The sequence below is a fragment of the Mobula hypostoma genome, chromosome X1, assembly GCF_963921235.1.
Source record: "Mobula hypostoma chromosome X1, sMobHyp1.1, whole genome shotgun sequence".
In the NCBI taxonomy this organism is placed as follows: domain Eukaryota; kingdom Metazoa; phylum Chordata; class Chondrichthyes; order Myliobatiformes; family Myliobatidae; genus Mobula; species Mobula hypostoma.
In genome coordinates, this window is record NC_086128.1 from 17,538,267 (window position 1) to 17,564,585 (window position 26,319).

The 26,319-nt window shown below is 43.9% G+C and overlaps 1 protein-coding gene across 10 annotated transcripts in view; it reads right to left on the reverse strand.

Annotated features, from left to right (window-relative positions):
• The window catches only part of LOC134340291 (RNA-binding motif, single-stranded-interacting protein 2-like), a 260,578-nt gene that overhangs the window by 167,679 nt on the left and 66,580 nt on the right, over positions 1–26,319 (reverse strand). Inside the window, exon 1 of one of the 10 annotated variants that reach the window (XM_063037352.1) lies at positions 7,113–7,231. The exons of the other annotated variants lie outside the window; for them this stretch is intronic. The gene's annotated coding sequence lies outside the window, so the exon portion shown is untranslated. Of the gene's footprint in view, positions 1–7,112; positions 7,232–26,319 lie in introns of those variants that run through there. 10 annotated transcript variants of the gene reach the window in all.

The window sequence follows — 26,319 nt, forward strand, 5'->3', positions numbered from 1 at the left end:
AATTTGAAGGTAAGCTAGCCAGTAATATAAAAGAGGATATAGAATTTTTTTTCAGATATATAGAGAGTAAAAGAGAGATGAGAGTGGATATCGGACTGCTGGAAAATTTTGCTGGAGAGGTAGTAATGGGGTAACAAAGAAATAGCGGATGAACTTCATAAGTACTTTGTGTTAGTCTTCATTGTGGAAGACACTAGCAGTATGCCAGAAATGTGAGAGTGCCAGGGGCCAGAAGTGAGTATCATTGCTGTTACTAAGGAGAAGGTGCTCGGGAAGCTGAAAAGTCTGAAGGTCGATAATTCACCTGGATCAGATGGTGTACACACCAGGATTCTGAAAGAGGTAGCTGAAGAGATTGTGGAGGAATTAGTGATGACCTTTCAAGAATCACTGGATTCTGGAATCATTCCTGAGGACTGGAAAATTACAAATGTCACTCCACTCTTTAAGAAGCGAGGGAGGCAGGCAGAAGAAAGGAAATTATAGGCCAGTTAGTCTGACTTCAGTGATTGTTGGAGTCGCCTATTAAGGATGAGGTTTCGGAGTACTTGGAGGCACAGGATAAAATATGGCAAAGTCAGCATGGTTTTCCAAAGGGGAAATCTTGACTGACAAATCTGTTGTGAATCTTTGAGGAAATAACAGGCAGATTAGACAAAGGAGATTCAGTGGATGTTGTTTTTTGGGATCTTCAGAAGGCCTTTGACAAGGTGCTGCACATGAGTGTGTTTAACAAGATAAGAGCTCATGATATTACAGGAAAGGTACTTACATGGATAGAAGATTGGCTGACTGGCAGGAGGCAAAGACTGGAAATAAAGGGAGCCTTTTCTGGTTGGCTGCTGGTAGCTAGTGGAGTGCCACAGGGGTCGATGATGGGACCACTTCCTTTCACATTGTATGTCAGTGATTTGGATGAAGGAATTGATAGCTTTGTGACCAAGTTTGCAGACAATACAAAGACAGATGTAGGGCAGCTGGTGTTGAGGAAGCAGGGATCTGCAGAATGACTTAGATTGGGAGAATTGGCAAAGAGGTGGCAGGTGGATCTAGTGGAGGGAAGTAAATCGTCATGCAGTTTTGCAGAAGGAATAAAGGCATGGACTATTTTCTAAATGGGAAGAAAATTCAAAAATCAGAGGTGCAGAGGGACCTGGGAGTCCTCATGCAGGATTCCCTAAAGGTTGTCTTGTAGGTTGAATTGGTGCTAAGGAAGGCAAATGTAATGTTAGCATTCATTTTGACAGCGCTACAATATGAAAGCAAGAATGTAATGCTGAGACTTTATAAAGCATTGGTCAGATCACACTTGGGAGTATTGTAAGCAGTCTTGGGCTTCTTATATATGAAAAGATGTGCTGGCATTGGAGAGGGTCCAGAGGACATTTGCAAGAATTGACAGGGTTAATGTATGAGGAGTGTTTTGACGGCTTTGGGCCTGTACTCACTGCAGTTTATAAGAATGAGGGGTGATCTCATTGCAACCTATCATATATTGGAAGTTCTGGTTGTGGAGAGGGTGGTTCCTATCGTGGGGGAGTCTAGGACCAGAGGGCACGGCCTCAGAATTGAGAGATGTCCATTTAGAACATGTCCATGAGGAAAAATTTCTTTAGCCAGAGGGTGGTGAATCTGTGGCATTCACTGCCACAGAAGGCTGTGCAGGCCAAGTCATTAGGTATATTTAAGATGGAGGTTGATAGGCTCTTGATTAATCGGAATGTCAAAGGTTACAGGGAAAAGGCAGGAGAACAGGGTTGAGAGGGATAATAAATCAGCCATAATAGTGGCGGAGCAGACTCGATGGGTCGACTGGCCTAATCCTGCTCCTTTGTCTTATGGTCTTAATACAAAAGGTCTAAAAGCATCTTGGAGACAGAGACCTCAGCTAACATTGTAAAGTTAACTTCCCTGAGTACATAAAACTCCCAATTATAAACACATCAGTTATTGATATGCTAAATGATATTATCCATCTGGTCTGCAAGCTTCCTTGAACTAAGGCAACTTAGTCAACGTTGTCTGTTTTTGAACCAACTCAAATTAAACAACATTATCTGATACTGCATCTCTCAATCAGTAATATCCCAGGTACAGTGAGCTGCATCTTACTTCTCCCAGACAGAGCATCCACAAAGCTGTTCTACAGACAATACTTTGTTTGAACTTCAAACCGACTACTGTTTTCCATTTACATTTTAAGAACTGAAGACTTGACTCCAATTTATGTCCAGAAGTTAACAAACTTAGTTGGAAGTTTGCTTTCATCTCTTTGATCTTACAAGTGTCAGCTGCTGTGTTTAGAAAGCAAGAATGACAAAACATGAGACATGACTGTGAATGTCCATCACAACATCCCAAATTTCCTCTGATTCCTAATGAAATATAGCTGCTTGCGTGCCTTCTTCATGATTGTATCAATGTGCTGAACCCAGGACAGATCTTCAGAGATGTTGACACGCAGGAATTTAAAGCTGTTTACACTTTCTACTGCTGACCCCACAATAAGGACTGGTTCATGTTCCAAATTTCCCCTTCCTGAAGTTCACCATCAGTTCATTGGTCTTGCTGACGCTGAGGGAGGTGCGTCAAGGGCGGAAGCTAACAGAATTAACGCTACATTCACACTTCAATGAGGCTTCAACGGTTGTAAGCACATTGAGCCTTTTAGGAAAGTTATTGAGAGGTGGGTTAAATCCTGGAGATATCAATGTTCTTTCATTAACAGAAGGTCCTTATATTTCAGAATAGCATCTGCTGGAGAGTCTGCTTCCTCTTTCAGTGAGTGGAACATAATTGTACTTTGAAACTCAAACAACAGTGGTTGATTATCGTTAAAGCACATAACCCTCTATGAGTGGGGCACTCAATGGACAGAAAATACATCACCTACACTTCAGAGCAATTATTGCAAACAATGAATTATTCAGTGTGAATTATGAAGTGTTAGCATAGTTGCATCAACTGTGAAGCAATGCTTCAATTGGACTGCAATTCTCCAGCAATTTAAGATGATTTAGTTATCTTTCATTTACAAAACTGGGGCCTGGCAATGCAGTTGCACAAGATGATTTTCCCAGCGTTATGCAGCTGACAATTGAAATTCCAGGGTCAGATTTGACTGGAGTCACCGTTGGCTCACAACTGAAACATTTTAAGTTTCAGTTTAAGTTCCGGAGGTGAATCACCCATGTGACCCCCCCCCAAAGTGTTTTCCACGCTGGGGAGGCACATGATGTCATCATTCCCCCAAACGATGCAGGTGAGCTTGTCCTGCGTTTCAATGGGAGTGCTGATCAGCCAAGTCGAAGTCGAGTTTACTGTCAGATGCACAAGTACATGTGTGCACAGGTGCAATGAAAAACTTGCTTGCAGCAACATTGCAAGCACATAGCAACAGATACACATCCACAAGAAATAATAAATGCAAGAGATTCTGCGGATGCTGGAAATCCAGAGCAATACACACAAAATGCTGGAGGATCTCAGCACATCAGACAGCATCTATGGAGAGGAATAAACAGTTGACATTTCGGGCCACAGTCAGTCCGCGTTGGCAGGAACATCTCTGACTCCATCACAGTGAGCACTGGATCCCCACAAGGCTGTGTGCTTAGCCCATTGCTGTTTACACTGCTAACACATGACTGTGCAGCCAGATTCAAGGAGAACCTGATCATTAAATTTGCAGACGATACCACAGTGGTGGGGCTCATCAGCAAAAATGATAAAACTATGTACAGGGAGGAGGTCAAACACCTAGAGAGCTGGTGCAGGGATAACAACTTGATGCTTAATGTCACCAAAACCAAGGAGATGATCGTCGATTTCAGACGGTCTCAGCCTGAGCACACACCCCTCAGCATCAGCGGCTCCACAGTGGAGAGAGTGGAAAACATCAAGTTCCTTGGGGTGCAGATCTCAGGTAATCTCACCTGGTCCAGGAACACCACTGGGATTGTGAAACGGGTCCAGCAGAGATTGCACTTTCTGAGGAAGCTTAAACAAGCATCACTCCCCACTAACATCTTAACTACATTCTACAGAGGCGTGGTTGAGAGTGTGCTGACCTTTTGCATCACAACCTGGTACTCCAGCTGCAGTGCTGTCGACAAAAAAGCCTTGCAGAGGGTGGTTAGGGGAGCAGAGAAGGTTATTGGGGTCTCCCTACCTTCTGTCCAAGACCTCTTTCAGAGTCAATGCCTCCAGAAGACACAGTACATCATTAAAGACCCCTCACACCCTCTCCGTGAACTGTTTGTTCTTCTGCCATCAGGCAAACGTTACAGGAGCATCAAAACTAAAACCACAAGGCTACTAAACAGCTTCCTCCCACAGGCAATCAGACTGCTAAATAGCTGCTGTACCTGACTCTGCTTTGGACACTTTTAACTTGCACTGGACACTTATAACTGATTTAACTGACATGTGGCTGTTGTGTTTTACTATTTATTGTTATGTTTATTATTTAGTGTTGCGTTTGTTATGTTATGATTGCACTGCCCCTGGGAAACGCTGTCTCATTCTGCCCAGCAGAGCTGATGTATGGTTAGAATGACAATAAAGTTTTTTGAATCTTGAATCTTTGAATCTTGAGACCCTTCATTAGAACTGGAAAGGAAGAGGGAAGAAGCCAGAATAAGAAGGTGGGTAGAGGGTAAGGTGTACAAGCTGGCAAGTGATAGGTGAAACCAGGTGAGGGAGAAGGTGGATGGGAGAGGAATACATCAATTGTATAAAATTATACAAGAAAGAACAGGATTCAAACAATAAAAAGTACACAGGAGTGCAAAGTGATCACTATACTAAGGTAGTGATCAGGCTTCTCTCTATTACAACCCTGGACTGGGATCCTGTCAGCCAAGTCCCATACTTATCATTCAGCCTTAGGCTCTCCAACTCAAGCAGCTTCTCTCAAGAAGTAGGCACTTGTCCACCAACACATCTGCATCTGCCCGTCTCCTGACCCTTCCCCCACCACTCACTCTGCAACCATTTTCCTCATCAGCTCTCTCAAAGTCCTGTGACCTCCCTCTCACTTCATGAAAATGCTTATTCACTTGTAGGACTGCATAAGTTTGCAGGGGCAGTCCCCACACACCCCGGACATTCTCTCTTCTCACCCTCCCATCAGGAAGAAAATACAAAAGCCTGAAACCACCAGGATCAAGGGCAGCTTCTATCCCACTGTAATCAGACTCTTGAAATGACATCATGTACAGTAAAATGGACCCTTGACCTCACAATCCTCATGATCTTGCACCTTATTACTTACCTGCATTGCACTCTTTCTGTAGCTGTTACACTTTATTCTGCATTCTGTTATTGTTCCACCCTATACTACCTCAATACACTGTGTAATGATTTGATCTGTAAGAACAGTATCCAAGGCAAGCTTTTCACTGTATCTTGGTACAGTTGTGGGAACCTCGGTGGTGTAGCAGTTAGCACAAACACGAGGAAATCTGCAGATGCTGGAATTTCAAGCAACACACATAAAAATTGCTGGGGAATGCAGCAGGCCAGGCAGCATCTATAGGAAGAGGTACAGTCGATGTTTCGGGCCGGGACCCTTCGTCAGGACTAACTGAAGGAAGAGTTAGTAAGAGATTTGAAAGTGGGAGGGGGAGGGGGAGATCTGAAATGATAGGAGAGGACAGGAGGGGGAGGGATGGTGCAAGAGCTGGAAAATTAGCAGTTAGCACAATACTTTTGCAGCTCAGAGTTCAATTGCAGCACCATCTGTAAGGAGTTTGTACATTCTCCCTGTGACCATGTGGGTTTCTTCTGGGTGTTCCGGCTTCCTCCCACAGACGCACCAGTTAGTAATGTAATTGGTCATTTTAAATTGTCCTCTGATTAGGTTAGGGTTAAATAGGTGGGTTGCTGGGCAGTGCAGCTCATTGGCCTGTTCTGTGCTGTATCTTGAAATAAATAAACAAACAAACAAATAAACAAAATCCATGTGACAATAATAAACCGAATGAGATAATTCAGCTAATTGAGTGGTGTCATAATAACAATCTTGCACTCAACAGCAGCAAGACCAAGGAACTGGTTGTGGACATCATGAAGGAGAAGTCTGGACAGCACACACCAGTCCACATCGAGGGACAGAACACAACAGAAATGATAACCACATCCAGGCAGTCACTGTGTGCAGAATTCCTCTTCTTAGATTGCACTAACTCCTGAATCTGACCAAAATCCTCAAAGTCACAAGCAGCTAGCATACTTGCTCACCATGCAGCAATTAAATTCTGACTGACCCTGCATCTAATTGGAACACTTCCTTCACAGTGGCCAGGAAGAGATGTGCAGCTAAGCAGTGCAACCATATTCCAAACCCCACAGAAAATGCCTCAGGACATCCACCGCTGTTGTGCCAGCAAACCTCTGGCATAATTTTTTGCTATTTTTATACACAGAAAGCCAACTTTGTTTTATGTTCACAAAACAAAAGCATGATGCTTTTAGAAACAATTTTTTAAGAAAAGTAGCAAAAAATAACTGCATCATTTTAATTTCATCCTGGATTACAAGCTACAGCAGAGACTGAATTGGAGACTGATGTTACTGGAAAAATGAATATAGTCCCTTAATTCAATGAATTAATGAACTGAGCAAGAGAGAAAGGGAGGGGGAGGGGGAGAGAGAGAGGAGAAAGAGCAGGACAGAAAAGGGAAACGGGGAAGGAGGGATAGAGGGGAGAAGAGAAATAGAAGGAAATCAAGAAAGAAGGGAACAGAAAGGGAGGGGGAACAGAGAGGAAGAATAAAGAAGGGGAGCAAGAATGCAAGAGGGAGAGAGGAGAGAGAAAGAATGGAGAGCAAGGGGAAAAAAGAGAGGGAGAAGAGGGAGAGAGGGGGAAAGAGAGAGATTTTTGACGTTGGTTGGGGTATAATGATTGGTGAGGATCTGAGGACAGTTCCTGAAAATCTGCCCTACCTCATTGGCCCTCCCTCAAGCATTGCAAGAGGGAGAGGTGGCCTGAATGGAGTGTTCTGGTCTCTTCCTTAGGATGTGAAACAACAGCCTCCTGACTCAAGGGCTGACTGATTCATCCAACATACAGGTGACCACCTGAAGTGAGCAGAGCTCCAAGTAATTACCGTTTACGGAGGAAATCCTCATGTCTCGACAACACAGGCAGGCCTTCCACACCTGAGGTTCCGGAGAGTAACAGAGAGACCAGGATTCCAGAGGGAATTTATCCCACCTTTGTCCCAGCTCAGACGCATTATTCTATCTAACTAGCTGTGCCTCTTTCTTGCATTGAAAATATTTGCTCAGTGACACACAATACGTCAGAGTGCAACCCTGAGCAAAACAGGAAACAGTGCAGGAGGCATTGCAAATTCAAATTCCTTTACACACAGTTCTCCTGTCACACAATGACAAGAATAACTAATAGCAGACGCAAACGTTGGTGGAAAAACCTCATTCCCATTCTGAAAGGCAGAGACCGCAGCGAGGGTGTCACTGGTCCACTCGCCACTATTTACATTAATACAATGCCTTTACTGTGGTAAAAGGTGCCAGGGGATTCCACGAGGGTTGGCACTGAGCCCCACGGGGAAACAGCATTGGTGAACAAGAGGTTGGTTTGAAAGTTCATCAGTAAAGAAGGTGGGATGGGATTGGGTGGAGAGCTGCTTCATCTCACCACTCACACGTGTTTCCAGAAAGCAAGCAAAAGACATGTGAAACTGTACCCTGGGACATCCATTGACTCAGTACCCTGGTATACTCATTGACCCTGTACCCTGCTACACTCATTCAACCTCTATCTGGGAATGTCCATGGATGTTTGTGACATACCCATGGAACTGCACCCTAATACACCCACTGACTCTGTACCCCAGTACATCCATGGAACTGTACCCAGATACACCCATGGAACAATATGCCCTGATATACACCCATAGGACCCAGACCCCAGCACGTCCACAAACCTGCAGATAGATAGGTAAAGGTTGCAGGCCCTTCACTGATCCAGAGGTCCATGGTTTGGAGGCAGAAAGCTGTCTGATCTGGGAAACCAGATTATCTATAGATTTTGGTGGTGGATATAGTCTACGTTTGGCCAGCTCTAGCTCAGAACTGTGGATATTCCGGACACCAAACATGGAGAGATGGAAAAGGCTTTGATGATACATTGCAGCCAGAATCCTTGGGCTTGTCCTTGAATACTGTGCAGCTCAATAAGGTGGAGGTACTTGCAGACAACTTCTACCTCTCCCTGCTTCAATCTGCGGTTCACCTCTCTGTAATAAGACAAGTAAATAGTTCCCTAGTACGATCAGATGGGCTTGTGACCTCACAATGTACCTCATTATGATCTCACACCTCATCATCTACCTGCACTTCACTTTCTCTGTAGCTGTTACACTTTATTAGGCATTGTTAATGTTTTATCTTGTTCTACCTCACACTGTGTAATGACTTGATCTGTATGAACAGTATGCATGAAAAGCTTTTCAATGTATCTCAGTACATATGACAATAATAAACCAGTTCCAATTCCAAAAGCTATCAAGAAATCCACTTCATATCAGTAGCACCACTGATCGCTGACACCAGAAATTGTTCACTGAAGTCAGCACAAGAATCTTGGAGGCAAATTAAAGACCTAGAGATTCAAACAGGATCTTATTAAATGATATGGGAGGCTTGATGGGCTGAATGGCCTCCTTACTTTGCAAGACAAGTGTTCAGGGAGGAGCACGCATATCTCTGAGCCAGTAGGTATTGCCCTACTCTGGAGACTCCAGCACAGAACTTGGCCGACCCTCAGGAGCACAGCTGGAATGCAATCCTGTCACAGATTCTGTCGTTTAGGGGACGCTTTTACCTGCAGCTTTGTCCGCTCTCTAAGGTGGCATCAAAGATCCCGTGGCCCCATTCAAAAGAACATTGTTTCTTCTCCTTGGTATCCATGCCAATACTTATCCCACATCCAGTATCACGACATTTATCAGAACCATCTCTGACCAGTTAGACACAAACAGTAGACTCTGTTTCTGTTGCCTGACCTGCCAAGTGTTCCCACCACCCCTCACCCTCACTTTACAGTGACTCTGGGTTCCTCACCAGAGGGACTGGTTTCTGCCTGTCTACCATCCCCCCACTTCAACTGAGTTTCTGTGTGCGTCACAGTGGGAAGAGGGATCCTTCAAAAAATATTGTCACTCGGAAAGTGTAACTAGGTCAGGCCAAGTATATATTGCCATTTTAATAATGAATAAAAGTTTCCTTGAAAACCCTAGAATTAGGAGACTGAGAACACACGACAGAAATATCACCAGTCATCCACCTACAAGAGGTAAGAAGCTTATTGTGTTCCACCAAGAGAATGACCGGTAAAAGTCTACTCCTTTGCTCTTACCACAGGCGTTCCCGACACATATTACACAGCCTTAAAGCCATGTACAATCCTCTGAGCTGTCAATGTGTCAATGCATCAGTTTCTTTATTACGCATCTCGAATCGCTCTTGAACTTTGTGGGCAGCCATGAGCTTTGAGGTGCAGTTTTGAGTCATCCAGTCTGTTGTGGGTCTGGGGTCAGGTAGAGGTCACACTGGGTAAGTCCACAGATTTCCCGCTTTCAACAACAATCCAGTGTTTTCATAACTTCCATCACTTCACTCAATTTTATAAAAACCTGCTTTCAGGATGAGGGCTTTCAGCTGTAAAGTTTGCCTGAAGACGCTGGGATTGTTCTCTCTGGAGGAAGGAAGACGGCAAGGAACTCTGACAGGGATGGACAAGATTGGTACTGGTGTAGGCAAGGTGAGTAGAGCAAGATCGCTTCTCTTTAGCATGTGGTTTTATGATCTTTAGCATGTAGTTCAAGGGGGGACAGGGTCACAGATTATGTGCAAAGGGCAAAATACCATCTTGATTTAGAAAGATGTCACCGTTCCTTCTTCATTACTGGGACTAAATCCTGGAACTCCACCCCAACAGCACAGCGTGGGAGCACCTTCACCAGAAGGACTGCAGCTGTGGAAGCCAGGTCTTTGGGTATATTTAAAATAGGAGGTTTTAAGGTTGATAGGTTCCTGATTAGTAAAGTTAAAGTTATGGGGAGATGGCAGGAGAATGGGGTTCAGAGGGAAAATAAGTCAGCCACGATCAAATAGCAGAGCAGATTCAATGGGCCAAATGGCCTAATTCTGCCCCTGTGTATTATGGTCTTATGGTCACTCCTCAACTTCTCAAGTGTACAGGTTTCCCCCGCCATCCGAAGGTAGAGCATTCCTATGAAACAGTTTGTAAGCTGGAATGTCATAAAGCAAAGAAGCAATTACCATTTATTTATATGGGAAAAATTTGTGAGCGTTCGCAGACCCAAAAAATAACGTACCGAATCATGCCAAATAACACATAAAACCTAAAATAACAGTAACATATAGTAAAAGCAGGAATGATATGATAAATACACAGCCTATATAAAGTAGAAATACTTTTCTACAATCATTGCCGCACTGTTCTCCGTAGCGAAAATCTCATGCAAGCGCTCTCGGCAGAAATGCTCTCTCCAGTAACCATTAAGCTATGAAGCTGCCAAATCATACCAAATAATGCATAAAAATACACAGCCTATATAAAGTAGAAATAATGTATGTACAGTGTAGTATCACTTACCGGAATTGGGAAGACAGCGCCGAGCACACTGATGATGGTGTGTTCGGCTGAGTTGGCGGAGGCTGGGGTGGTGCAGTGGTCCCCAACCTCCAGGCCGCCAATCAATACCAGTCCGCGAAGCATGCAGTGGTACAGCGGTGACCGGAACACACCCAACACATCTTTAAGAAAAAAGCCGAAATAAACAAGCTAATTAATTAGGTGCCGCCCAGCACGTAAATGTTGGCCCAGATCAGAGGCGACGCAATCGGCAATCACCTCTGATCTTGGCCGACATTTACGTGCCGGGCGGCAACTAATTAATTAGCTTGTTTATTTCAGCTTTTTTTCTTAAAGATGTGCTGGGTGCGTCCTGGCTACAGCTGCATTCTCCGCGGCAATGTATCAGTCCGTGGCCCGGGGGTTGGGGTGGTGGGACACTGGGGTGTCATCTGATCGTCATCTGTTTCCATCAGGGCAGGCAGGTCATCTTCTTCTATGTCTGCCTGCCTCGAAGTCGAAGGTCAAGGTTCGTCGTCTGCTGTGGCTGATGTGGAAGGCTTGAAAAACAACAGTATGCTTGACTGCTTAGCCCCACACATTTTTCTATCATGCAGTTCTTTGTAAGCACTCAAACCATCCTGCAAATATGCCCTAAACCGACAGTTGCTTCACGTTCAGTTCCTGGACGACTTCACTTTCAGTCCATTCGCTACTGCATTCGGTTTCGATTGTTATCCTTTCCTCTTCCAATTACATCAGCTCTTGGTCATGGGATGTCAAAACTGCTTCAACATCATCTTCGTCAACTTCCACAAGCCAAACTCACTTTGTCCTTACTTCGTTTACCACGATCAAAACACTTAATTATGTCTAGTTTTATGCTAAGTGTAACACCCTTACAAGCTCTTTTAGGCTTTTCCGATACCTTAGAACTCATCTTGCTAATGGCTGCTCACAGGCACGTGTTTAAGCAATGCCGGCTAGAATGCAGTTCCGAATCCGGGGGAGAGCGGCTGCTCAGGGCGCGCGCTGCCTTTTTTCGTAACAGTGAAAACACCTTCTGTTAGCGAAAACAGGTAACTAATGTAGGTCTTTTGTAACAGCGAGGTTTTGTAAAGCGAACGTTCGAAAAGCGGGGGACACCTGTAATAAGTACAGGACTTGTCAGTGATACTCAACGTCACCAAAGAGTAAGTACAAATGAGAAGAAGGGAACTGATACTCTGTGACACAAGAGATACTGCAGATGCTGGAAATCTGGAGCAATACGCACAATGTGCTGGAGGAGCTCAGCAGGTCAGGCAGCTTCTATGGATGGGAATAAACAGTCGACGTTTTGTGCTGATAGCCTTCCTCAGGACTTTGTGCCTGATACTCTGTGCCAGTGATGCTCCTGCAAGTAAGTTTCTTATCACACCTGTGCACACCTGTGCACACATGTACACACATGTACTTGTGCACATGATGCTGAAATCCACTTTGACTTTACACTTTGGTGGTTCAAGTGTTTGATCAAATACTTATTAAATGTTGTGCGTCTCTGCCTCCTCAAGCAGTGTGCTCCAGATTTCAAACACCTCCTCTGGGGGAATGAAATTTTCCTCCAATCCCCTTCAACCACCTTCTCCTTATCCCAAACCCCTGCTCTCTCATACTCCACTGTAATGGGGAAAAGTTTTCTCCAATCCATGTGATTCATAATGTTGTGCAATTGCGATGCAGACAGGTTCCACTGTGGCTATGAAGGGGGAACTGTAAAAATATATGGTGAAGGAAACAATTATTAGGCCACTGAGAAAAAGGTAGGAGATGGGAGTAGTGAGTTGTGAAGGAGTTTGAGTATGGACAGACCTGGCTGAGTAGCCCTCCCCTGTACATTTCTTTGTGAAGAGAGAAAGAGAAGTTTCCTTACCAATATTTAACTTGCTTGCAAGACGGCGTTACCTCGCTGTAAATAAAATGACTGTGGTATTGGTTACATTATAGGGATCGTATCTTCATTGGTTGTCCTGATGTCATGGCAGGGAAGCTGGTTTCCTTGACGTCCTCAACTCTCTGCAGTTTCTTCCAGTCATGTGCAGAGCAGTTGCCATACCAAGCTGTGATACATCCAGTTAAGATGATTTTGATGGTGCATTGATCAAAATTGGTAAGGGTCAACAGGGACATCCCAATTTTCTTTAGCTTCCTGAGGAAGTAGAGATGTCGGAGAATTTTTTATGGTCATAGCGTCTATACATGTTTGGTCCAGGACAGGTTATTGGTGATGTTCACTCCGAAGCTCTCATCTTCAGCATAGTTGATTTAGACAACAATATGTATACCACCGCCCTTTCTGAAGTTAACGGACAGCTCTTTACCAAGATTTTCCTTGGATGTAGATACAAAGCAGGCAAAGTCATGAGAGTAAGAGGCAGGAGCAGCAGTAAGCTATTAGGCTTCTGAGCCTGTTCTTCCATTTATTGCTCTGTTATCTCAGCACCATTTTCCTGCACTGACTGCATAGCCCTTGATTCCCTCCATATGGAAAAACGTAGCTGTTTTGTGAATAAACTGAGTGACTGAGGCTCCACAGTTCTCAAGATCAAGAATTCCAAAGATTCTGAATGAAGGCATGTTGCCTCATCTCTATCCTGAATATCCGACCATTTACACATTTTGAGATAGAGACCCCTCGATCTAGACTCCGCATTTAAAGAGAAACTCCACATCTCCTCGACAAGCCACTGAAAAATGTTGGATCAGTCTGTAGAACGGACCTCTTACACAGGGATGAACTTTTGCTCCCTCAATCTACCTCACTGTGACCCTCGCACTTTCTCTGTGACTATAACACTCCGCTTTCTTTTTACCACCTTGATGTACTTATGTATGGGATAATCAAAATGGATGGCATGCAAAACAAATCTATTCAATACATGCGACAATAATAATCCAATTACCAAAATTTGAAAATAAAACACAATTAAGATTTAATGAAACAAAACAGTTAATGCTGCAATCGATGCACCATAGGAAGCATTCAATCTGGATGCATAACAGCCTGGTATGGCAACTGCTCTACCCATGACCACAAGAAACTGCAGAGAGCTGTGGACACGGCTCAGCACATCACAGGGTCCAGCCTCTTCTCTACGGACTCTAACTAGACTTCTTGCTGCCTCAGTAAAGCAGCCAGCATAATCAAAGACCCCTCCTACTCTAGATATTCCCTCTCCTGCCCCTCCAATTGGGCAAAAAACACAAAAGCCTGAAAGCACTAACCACCAAGTCCAAGGACAACAAACCAGTTCTCATTGAGGGGTAAGCAGTGGAAATGGTGAGCAGGTGTCAACACCTGAGAGGATCTATACTGGGCCCAACATATTGAGCAATCATGAAAAATGCAGCCAGCGTCTATACTTCATTAGGAACTTGAGATTTGGTAAGTCACCAAAGATTCTAGCAAGTTTCTACAGATGTACTGTCAGGCCAGAGCATTGTGATTGGTTGCATCACAGCCTGGAGTGGAGACTCTGACATACAGGATTGAAAGAGGCTGCAGAGTGTTGTAGAGTCAGCCAGCTATCGAGGACACAACCCACCCCAGCACTGAAGATATCTTCAAGAGGCCTCAGCATCTCAGAAACTGCAGACCCCCTGGGATTTTCACGCACAACAGTCTCGAGAGTTTACAGAGAATGGTGCGAAAAACAACAAAAAAAATCTGGTTAGCTGCAGTTCTGTGGGTGGAAATGCATCATTAATGAGTGAGGTTCAAATTGACAGTAAGGTTACAGCAACTCAAATAACCACACGTTACAATGGTGGTGTGCAGAAGAGCATCTCTGAACGCACAACCCATTGAACCTTGAAGTGGATGGGCTACAGCAGCAGAAGACCATGAACATATACTTAGTGGCCACTTTATTAGGCACACGAGGAACTTAATAAAGTGGCCACTGAGTGTATATTAGTGATAATAAAACTGATTCTGATTTTGAACAGCAAAGGAACAGGCCCTTTGACTCATGATGACTGTGCCAACCATTTTGCAAAATTAAATCAATCCCTTGGTCCATACCCTACATTGCCTTCATGTTCAGGTGTCTGTTAAATGCCTCTTAAACACCACTGCCACATCTGCATCTACCACTACTGCTGTTAATCTGGCAATTTAACCACTACACTACTGTTCATCCTTGGAACTCCAAGTTCAAAGTAAATTTGTTATCAAATACATACACGTCACCATATACAACCCTGAGATTTATTTTTCTTGCAGGCCTACTCAATCCATATAGAATAATAACCATAATAGATTCAACTAAAGACCGCACCAACTTGGGCATTCAACCAACGTGCAAAAGACAACAAACTGTGCAAATACAAAAAGAAAGAAATAATAATAAAAAAAATCAATAAATATCAAGAACATGAGATAAAGAGTCCCTGAGAGTCCATAGGTTGTGGGAACATTTCAATGATGGGGCAAATGAAGTTGAGTTAAGCAATCCCCTTTGATTCATGAGTCTGATGGTCAAAACCAAATTAGCTCAGCAGAACATTTCACTGCAATGCCCGTTGTAATTCAAGGTCAGGTTCAGGCACCTTCCATGTGCCAATGTGACACATCCTCCAGTCAACCCATCCCAATAAAGTCATTCAGTACCCACTGAAATATTCATAAGATCAGCATCAATGGGAAAAAAAAGTGAATGGAATTTACTAAGGCAATCAGAATACCCTAGTTGTTTTGACTGCATAGAAGATATCTGAAGGTCTCAGTGTTTGGAAAAAGGAAGAATGCCTAGTACAGAGAGGCAGGTGTCAGGTATGAAATATTATTGCATCACTCTCTGGTATAGTAATTCGAAAGCACAGGAACATAAGAAACCGCAGAGAATAAAAGACTCTATCTAATATATCCTGGGCACACCCCTCCCCACCATCGGTGATATCTTCAGAAGGCACTGCTCTTATCAAAGATCCCCACCATCCAGGCCATGCCATTTTTGCACAGCTATGGACAGCTATAGAGAAATCTGAAGTCCCACACTACCAGGTTCAGGAACAGCCATTAGACTGTTGAACCAACCCGCACAACCCTTATCACTGCAGTTTAGCAACACTATAATCACTTTGATCATTTTGCACTAAAATGGACATAATTTTGTTGTAAACTTCACAAGGCTGCACAAACCACAACCCCACCATTCTACAGAGGAGAGCGAACAACCTGCAGCATGATTCCCGGCTACGGCGCACAGCATCAGATGAAGAACCCCCACCTCCTCTCCTATCAAAATGGAGAGTGACCTGCAGCTAGACATTGCAAATGAATTGGCACCATAATACAGATGCTATGCTGAGGTTGGCTCTGGGCCAGTGGAGATGGTACCTGACCAGAGCGGGCTTGAGGCTAGTGGGCAGCACAGCTGGTAGAGTTGCTGCCTCATCACTCCAGGGAGCCATTTTCGATCCTGACTTTCGTTGCTGTCTGTGTGGAGCTTGCACATTCTACGCAAGCTTTCCCTGCATGCTCTGGGTTCCTTCCACATCCCAAAGACGTGTTGGCAGGCAGGTCAGCTGGCCACTGTAGATTGTACCTAGTCTGTAGGTGTGTGGTAGAACTGTAGGAAATGTGTGGAGAACAGGTTACAGGGAAAATTAGTGGGGGAGGGGGTGGCGATGGCAGAGATTCAACTGGCTGAATGGCCTCCAATGTTGTAAGGAAATATGGAATATGTAAATATGGATTGTGGCAAACTGTTGCACTCAAGGACACAAAGCAAGAGATAAACTATGTGTCCGTTTTCTAACCCAGTCTTCACAGTAACTGCTATTCCCTGTAAACTCTACTGACAGAAATAACTATGTGTCAAGGACACCCTAGCTTACAGCAACAACTTAGTTGCTTAACTCTCCTCCACTGTAACTGGCCCGACTTCAAACACTCCCACTTGTTTCACAAGCACACTGCAACACCACCAGCCTTGATTTGAAAAAAAAATTGTGTTCAAATCCTTCCTTGGTTCACACTCCATGAGCTACAGCCCACCTGTAATCCTCAAACCCTAGTGTTTAGCATGTCTCTGAATTTAATTGTCCTTGCCACTGGTGGCCATACCTTCAGTTGCCAAAACCCCAACCTCCAAAAATCCCTCACTAAACCTCTCTCTTATTTAACACCCTCTTCAAACCCATGTCTTTGACATTTAATCGCTCGCTAAATTGGCTCATCAATTTCTCCCATGAAAACGCGAGTATATTAAAAGCTCGATTTAATTTACTACATGCATTTTTTTTAAGTGTTTGCTTGAGAGTAGGTTAATAAACTAACAAATCTTCTAGGGACTGTAGTACCTAGTTATGAAATGCTGGGCCATTCTTTGACAAGAATCATCGAGGACATTGTTAACTGCAAAGCAGTGTACTGTATGGTTTTATGCCCAATGGATAGCTGGTATTCCAATTAGTTCCACAAGAAAAGATGAAACATGTCTAAATGAAGGTTGGTATGGTAGTTTTGTGCTTACAATTGATCTTTCAGTGGCATGTTTAGTTCCAGGGAAGAACACAATTCCCACACAAATTAGTTCTTGAGGTCAATGTTGGTTTCTTGAAGTTTGGACTGGGGGTGGGAAGAAGGTGCATCTTTTGGTCTCATCATTTTGCGTGTAGTAATAATTAGCAAAGTCTCTTCTGGGTGACTTGTGCTCAGACACCAATTTATTCTCAAAGTTAAGTACAACATTTAATTCAGGACCAATATCTCAGATAAAAGGGAAATGCTTTCACCCAAAAACAATTAGGAAAATCTACTCCTATTTGGGAGAATTAGTGTGATATTTTATTCAAAATGCCTTTCCTAACCATTTTTGTTATTTTAAAAAGACTTTTCACACATGCCTTGAGAATTCAGTGCCCCTTTAATTGGACAATTCTTCTTCTACTGGAGTAGCTAATTAAAAAACTTCAGCTGTACCACAGTTACCAGACCTGTGTTAAACAAACAGCAAAGGTCACTGACTACTTCCTATTGCTGCATTGGGGTCACACAGGGCCTAAGGCCTGCTCTTTGTCTGTGTTGACCTTTGACACTTGAGTTGTGGTTGTTTTTTTGTGCAATGTAATTATTCTCAGCTTTTTACAGCAGAGTGATCACAAAAAGGTTTTGTCCGCGTGCACTACGCCTGTTACTAAACTGTACAAAGCATCCACATAGACATCTCATTTAGCACCATTCAGTATCAACCTCTCCAACAATGGGGCAGGGATTGGTTACTTTCAAAGGGACACCAGAACTTGAATGAACCGCTCTTCTTGTTTCCAAACAGTTTCTGCTTATCTGCTTCTTTTGAGGACCCCTCTACAAATTTGGAATTTGTGGCACACAAGAGGTGATACCATGTCTCTCTGGTTGCTGGAGGCTGGTGGGCTGGTACATCTATTTCACAGGACTGCTTTTGAGAATTGTAAGGTAACTGCTGAAGGTAAAGTAACCCTCTTGAAGCTGGTAAGGCTGCTGCCTCACAGCTCCAGCAATCCAAGTTGGAACCTCTCTGTGTGGAGTTTGCATGTTCTTCCTGTGACCACACGGTTTTCCCCCAGGTGCTCTGGTTTCCTCCCACATCACAAAGATGTATGGCCTGGTAATTGGTTTATTATTGTCACATGTACAGAGATACAGTGAAAAGCTTTTGTTTGTGTGCCATCCAGGCAGATCATTCCATATTTAAGACCATAAGACCATAAGATTTAGGAGCAGAATTAGGCCATTTGGTCCATTGAGTCTGCTCTGCCATTTCATCATGGCTGATCCATTTTCCCTCTCAGCCCCAATCTCCTGCCTTCTCCTCATATCCCTTCATGCCTCGACCAATCAAGAATCTGTCAACCTCTGCCTTAAATATACATACAGACTTGCCCTTCACAGCTGCCTGTGGCAACAAATTCCACAGGTTCACCGCTCTCTAGCTAAAGAAATTCGTCTTCATCTCCATTCTGAAAGGACGTCCTTCTATTCTGAGCCTGTATCCTCCGGTCCTAGACTCTCCCACCATAGGAATCATCCTCTCCACATTTAATCTATCAAGACCTTTCACCATTCAATAAGCTTCAATGAGGTCACTCCTCATTCTTCTGAATTCCAGTGAATACAGGTCCAGAGCCATCACACACTCTTCATATGACAAGCGAATCAATCCTGGAATCATTTTCGTGAACCCCCTTTGAACCCTCTCCAGTTTCAGCACATCCTTCTAGGAAAAGGGGCCTAAAACTACTCACAATATTCCAAGTGAGGTCTCAGCAGTGTTTTATAAAGCCTCAACATTACATCCTTGTTTTTATATTCTAGTCCTCTTGAAATGAATGCTAGCATCGCATTTGGCTTCCTCACCACAAATTCAACCTGTAAATTAACCTTTAGGGAATCCTGCACAAGGACTTCCAAGTCCCTTTGCGCCTCAGATTTTTGAATTTTCTCTCCATTTAGAAAATAATCTACCCTTTTACTTCTGCCAAAGTGTATGACCATGCACTTCCCAACACTATATTCCATCTATCACTTCTTTGTCCATTCTCCTAATCTGTCTAAGTCCTTCTGTAGCCTCTCTGCTTCCTTCAATCTACCTGCCCCTCCACCTATCTACGTATCATCTGCAAACTTTGCAACAAAGCCATCAATTCCATCATCCAAATCATTGACATATAATGTTAAAAGAAGTGGTCCCAACATACACCACGAGTCACTGGCAGCCAACCAGAAAAGGCTCCCTTTATTCCCACTCTTTGCCTCCTGCCTATCAGCCACCGCTTTAACGTACTGCTTTATAAGTACATTGAGGAAGTGAAAAGAGTATTCAAATGCGGAAAACAGTTCTTGAGAAAGTGCAGTGAAGATGGTCAAATAAAATGCAAAGGCCACAACAAGATAGACGTGGAGATCAAGAGTTCATCTTTGCAATACAAGAGGTCCATTTCAGGGTCTGATAACAGCAGGGAAGAAGCTGTCTTTGAGCCTGGTGGTACGTGCTTTCTGGATTTTGCATCTTCTGCTGGGAGACAACAGAATGACCAGGATATGTGGAATCCTTGATTATGTTGGCTGCTTTCCCGAGACAGCACAAAGTGTAGACAAGGTGAATGGAAGGGAGGCTGGATTCTGTGATGTGCTGAGCTGTGTCTGCAACCCTCTGAAAATTCTTCCTTGGGCAGAGCAGTTGCCATCCCAAGCTGTGATGTATCTGGGTAGGATACTTTCTGTGGAGTAGCTGTTAAAAAAAGGGGATGGCAGGATAACTGATTGCTGCAAACTGCCCCGAGTGTGTAGGTGAGTGGTAGAATCTGAGGTAGTTGATGGAAATGGTGGGAGAATAAACTGGTATTAGTGTAGGGGAGGGGAGGGATCGTCGACTCAGGCCTAAGAGGCCAGTGTTGGGCATTTTTATGCCTTACAAGGCGTGGAACGAAAGACTGTGTGGCGCGCCATTCCTCACACAGACATAGAGCAATGTGTGGTTAAGTGCCTTGCTCAAGGACACAACACGCTGCCTCAGCTAAGGCTCGAACTGGTGACCTTCAGGTCACTAGACGAACGCCTTAACCACTTGGCCACATGCCCACACAATTAGTGTAAATAGGTGGTTAATGCTCACTACAGAGCTGTGGTAAATTGGTAAATTGCAGGCACAATGAAAAACTTTGTTTTGCATACCATCCATACTGCTCTTTTCATCATATCAGTACATTGAGGGAATACAAGGGTTTAAAAAAAACATTAGCAGAATGCAGAATACAGTGTTCAAGATAAAGCACAGTACAGGCAGACAATAAGGTGAAAGGCCATGACAAGGTAGACTATGAGGTCGAGAGTCCATCTTATCAAACTTGGGGACCATTCAATAGTGCTATGATAGAAGTTGTCCTTGAGCCTGGTGGTACATGCTTTCAGGCTTTTGTATCTCTTGTATATTTTATGTCTATGGTTTATGACTCTGAGTTCTGCAATGATACCATTAGTCTTTACATCATCCCGAAATATGCATACCAGTTTGTTAAAGGGGTATTACTCCTAACACTTATTGTACTGCTCTGAGACCTTTGGCATAAGGCTTGAGAGATCTAGTAGCCAACTGTGCTGTTTCTATAAATCATAGGCTGCATTAGAATACTAATAATGAACAGCTAGACTGTTACCTAAATGCCTGATGCATGGTTGCAGAACTGCAGCCTGGAATGCAAGTGGGCCTCCCCTTGGATCTGAGCCAAAAGGTTGCAGGTTTCAGACAATGACGTGCTCATTTTCTGCAAACTGTCTCTCATGCTGTAGTGAGGGAGCAGTTGGTTGCACTATGGCAGATGCTGATCTGATGTTAAACTGATGTCCCATCTGCTCTCTCGGCTGGATACAAAACCATGCTGTTATTTTGCAGGTAGTTCTGGGAGCTGCCATCATTAGTAGTGAATCCTCAATCAACATTCAAACAGATTTATCACAGAGCTTGCTGTGCACAAATTGACTGCGCATTTCCAACAATACGACAGAGACTAACTTTTCCTCACTAAATGGAGAACCTCCCACTGAAGCTGAGGGGAGGCATGAAGCCCAGACTCCCCACTCCAAGACAAGGGGAGAGGTTCTATGAGCAGACAGGGACAACACGAGCAGAGTTCAGGGAGAGTTTTTGGATCATCTGTTCTCTGGCCTGTAATGACAGCATGAATCCGGCAGGAACATGTCAAGTCAGATACAGAATTCCTTAAATTAGTGCTAAGTCCCTGGCTCTTTGCAGAACTGCTGTTCTTGCAGCCCTCTGCAGAGCAATCACGGGAAGTTAGTGAACTGAGTTCACATGCTTCACTCACCATAAAATATCCCCAAAATACAGTGAAGCTGCATTTTGAAGAGCTAAGCCATAATTACTGACTTAGCAAATTACCTGTCCCGAAAATATCAATTTTCCATCTGCATATAAAACTATACCTGTAAATCATAATTCTCCCATTGAAAGAACTCAAAATATAATTTTAAATAATCCCACCCCAGTCAATCTCTCTTTCCCCCCTCCCATTGGACAGAAAGTAGAAAAGATTAAGAACACATACCACCAGCCTCAAAGACAGCTACTAACCCACTGTTATCAAACTTGTAAAGTTTAGCTCCCAACCCACCTTGTCATGGCCCTAGCACTTTATATGTCTACCTGCACTAGACATTCTCTGTAACTGCAACATTATACAGTCGCCCCTCCGTATCCGCGGATTCAACCAACCATGGATCGAAAATATTCGAAAAAAAAATTCCAGAAAGTTCCAAAAAGCAAACCTTGAATTTGCCACACGCTGAGCACTACACTGAATCCATGTGAATGAAGTGATGTGTCGGCATACCCTGCTGTAGCCTCCCGCCATTTTACAGATCCTCAGTCTCTCTCCAGCACTCATTGTTTGAGCATTGCTTGCCTTGCATCTCGTTCGTTCGTTACTTGTGTTGTGAGCGAGAGGAAGGAGTTTAAGGCTAGTAAGGGGTGGCTGGCTAGCTATGTAAAGTGCTACAGCCTAAGAATTTAACGATTACGGGAGAATTGGCATCGGCTAATGCCGAGGCAGCATCAGCGTTCCCAGAAGAGCTACGATGGTTGCGTCTGTACTGAACATGTACAGACTTTTTTTCCTTGTCATTATTCCCTAAACAATACAGTATAACAACTATTTACATAGCATTTACATTGTATTAGGTATTATAAGTAATCTAGAGATGATTTAAAGTATACGGGAGGATGTGTGTAGGTTATATGCAAATACTACATCATTTTATATAAGGGACTTGACCATCCGCGGATTTCAGTATCCGCGGGGGTTCCTGGAACCAATTCCCCGCAGATACCGAGGGATGACTGTATTCTGCTTTCTTTCTGTACTGCCTCAATATACTTATATTTGGAACAATCCATCTGGATGGCACTCAAACAAAAGGTTTTCACTGTATCTCAGTACATGTGACAATAATACTTCTCCATGAGGACCACAACCTGTCATTCACAGGGTTTGGAGGCTTGCATGCTTCAATGACTCAGAGAGGTACGTTGGCTGAAGTCAGGGCATTATGCTTTGGTTCTTGGTAGGGTCACCCATGCCAAACGGGTCAAAGGGTAGAGGCCGGACTAAGAGTGGCCTGCTGGTCCTTCAGGTTTGGAGGTTCAGCTCAGGGCTAACAATACTGACTGGTCAAAAGAAATGGTTACAGTAACAGCAATGAAGAATCCTTCTACATCTATGCATGATGGAGGACCCTGAACTACAACTGAGGCACAATAGAGAAGATGGCCAAGGACAGAGATAAAAGAACTTCATTGTTGCCCTAAATTCTAATATTGTGTAAGGTATCATCATCAAAAGTTCTTTTTCTAAAATTACACTTTTACCTTCCTGACTTGCTGCCCTTGAGAACAATGTGATTGGCGCTCTTCCTGCCCAATAGCATCTCAGCACTGATGCCTGAAAATGGGGCTTTAGGGACTGTTGGATCTTCATGGCTGGTTTCGCCTCTCACTGCAAAGTCTAGGCTGATAAATTTCTACAGCTTAGGTTATCATCTTGAGATGGCAAGACAATGCATCTCTGTCTCCTTGAACTCCCCTCTTTAAATGCAACAGTATATCTAGAAAACTGAAAAACTGCAGATGCTGGAAATGTAAAATGAAGGAAAGAAAATGGTGGAAACATAAGTTAGACAGTATCTGTGAAGTCTGAAGAAGGAACAGTGGCTCCCACCACTGCACCCCATGTGGTTGAGTGAAATGGCTTTCCCGAGTCTGTCATTAATTCTAGAACGCTTTGTCTCACAGTGTAGGCATGGAGTGGGGGAGCTACTACAGTCTCAATGACTAAATACTGGGAAGTCCAATTGGAACCAATGGGAATGCCAGCCAGACCTGGCCCAGTGAATATTACAATAAGCAAAGTCTCCACTTGAACATCCCCAATTATCACCTGGTTATAAATCCTTTTCACATCTACCTGCTGGGTTCCTCCAGCAGCTTGTCTCCATATTCCAGCATGTAGCCTCTTGTGTCTCACTTTATTGACTAAATAATGCAGACTCTTTCTTTTATCTTAGTTATGGAACCTGCGGTTGCAAAGTGCTGTATTCCACTTGAAACACTAATCCCTGTTTATCTCTCCACAGATACTGCCTGACCTGCCAAGAATGCCCAATATATTTTGTGTTTATTTTGTGTACAGTGAATCTGTGAGTAAGTGATCCTGGTTATTCCGTGTCAGTCTAAATACTACCCTTTAAACATTATTAAGTTAAAAAAATCTTGGATGAATAACTTTCAAATTCAGTGTCCAATCTCTGCACATAGCAAACTGCTTTCACGGAACACTCAACGCCTCCCCCTACAAACGCAGACATTAGCAACGCCGTGGTTCCTTGCAAAATTAACAATTTTGTAGCACTGCACTTTAAGAGATTTATTATCTGGTACCATTTTAAAAGTGTAGTCAATCCCTTACCTTTCCTTAAGTGGTGAACTGCCTTCCAGTGTTGTAGTATGTACCAGACCCTTTAGTTTAACAGCCGTTGACTAATCCCTGTTTTCAAAGCTCTAGTTCTCCCCCACCATTCACACTCCCTTTGCAGGAAGAAAAATCCAGATAGACACCACCTAACATCATCCCTCAATGCCTTGGCTCTAATTTTAAGTTTGCACCCATTCATTCTGGACCCCTTCAGAGAAAACACTTTCTTTATATCTACCTTATCGGGTACTTCAAATGTTTGAATCATCTCACAACCTTCATAAAGAAGAGGTGAAAGATATTCTGGCTTGAACTATGGCAGTAGCTGCTTAGGACAGGAGCATTTAATAGTGCAGCACATAGGAACATTTGCCTTTTGCAACAGAGTGCAGGGTGATCAAATTTCAGCACTAGTCTGCAAGCAATTTATGAAGGTCGATCATGGTAATGTAGCAGATGTGTAATCTGTAAGCTTTGAAAATGAAGGCCAGTGCCACCTAATCATTATTCTACAATTCACACTGTCTTCTCTCTTATCCTTTATGACCTTGGTGATGAGCTGCACTGAGGGCTTTATATTCTTATTAAAAGCCCCAAACACATCACATCTGTCCTATAAGCACATACATATAAACACAATTACAACATTTAAAAGAAACTTGGACAGGTACATGGATAAAGATGATTCAGAGAAATGTGGGCTATACAGGGGGAAATGGGACTAGCACAACTTGGCTAGCATGCACAAGTTAACTGTGATTAAGACACGCACAAGAGCGTGTGCACACACACAAAAAGTGCCTCATAGCACCAGAGACCTGGGTTCGATCCTGACCTTCGGTACTGTCTGTGTGGAGTTTGCACGCTTTCCCTGTGACTGTATGGGTTTCCCCCAGGAGCTCCGAGCTCCAGTTTCCTCTCACATCCCAAAGGCGTGCAGGCCGGTGTGTTAATTGTAAAATGCCCCCAATGTGTTGGGGACAGAGTAGAACCTGCGGGAGCTTGAGAGGAATGTGGTGAGAGTAAAATGGGTCTACCTCCGTGCAGTACCTATGTCACTCAATCACACAGGTGCATGCATGACAAGATTTCACTCCATTGGAGTGCCCACTTAAAACTGATCATGCACGTCTCCTTCCCGATTGGTGGGACTGTCAAAACTTCTGCATGTGACTGCCTTCCACACACCTTTATCCTTTAGTCAACGAGCAGGCTATATGAATGAAACAAACCAACATTTGCTCTGACATGTCTATCCACGGCCTCCTCTACTGTAAAGATGAAGCCACACTCAGGTTGGAGGAACAACACCTTATATTCCGTCTGGGTAGCCTCCAACCTGATGGCATGAACATCGACTTCTCTAACTTCCGCTAAGGCCCCACCTCCCCCTCGTACCCCATCTGTTACTCATTTTTATGCACACATTCTTTCTCTCACTCTCCTTTTTCTCCCTCTGTCCCCTGAAGATACCTCTTGCCCATCCTCTGGGTCACCCCCACCCCCCCTTGTCTTTCTTCCCGGACCTCCTGTCCCATGATCCTCTCGTATCCCCTTTTGCCTATCACCTGTCCAGCTCTCGGCTCTATCCCTCCCCCTCCTGTCTTCTCCTATCATTTTGGATCTCCCCCTCCCCCTCCAACTTTCAAATCCCTTACTCACTCTTCCTTCAGTTAGTCCTGACGAAGGGTCTCGGCCTGAAACGTCGACTGCACCTCTTCCTACAGATGCTGCTTGGCCTGCTGCGTTCACCAGCAACTTTGATGTATGTTGCTTGAATTTCCAGCATCTGCAGAATTCCTGTTGTTTGCTCACACAGCAAGGATTGACAGTCTGGGTGATCAATGGCTTTGCATGGGGAGAGTGGTATTCAGAATACTGAGTACAGGAGACGGGATGCCATTTTACAGCTGCACAAGATGTCAGTGAGGCCACGTTTAGAGTACTGCGTACAGTTTTGGTCACCCTGCTACAGGATCAATGTCTTTATTACATTATTACCGTGACTGGTGGGCTTGGGATATAAGGAGAGGCTGGGAGTGTTTTCCCTGGAGTGTAGGCAGCTGAGGGGTGACCTTCCTTATAGAAGTTTATAAACTCACGAGGGGGATAGATAGGGTGAATGCGCAGTCTTTTCCCTAGAGTAGGCGAATCCAAAACTAGAAAGGCATAGA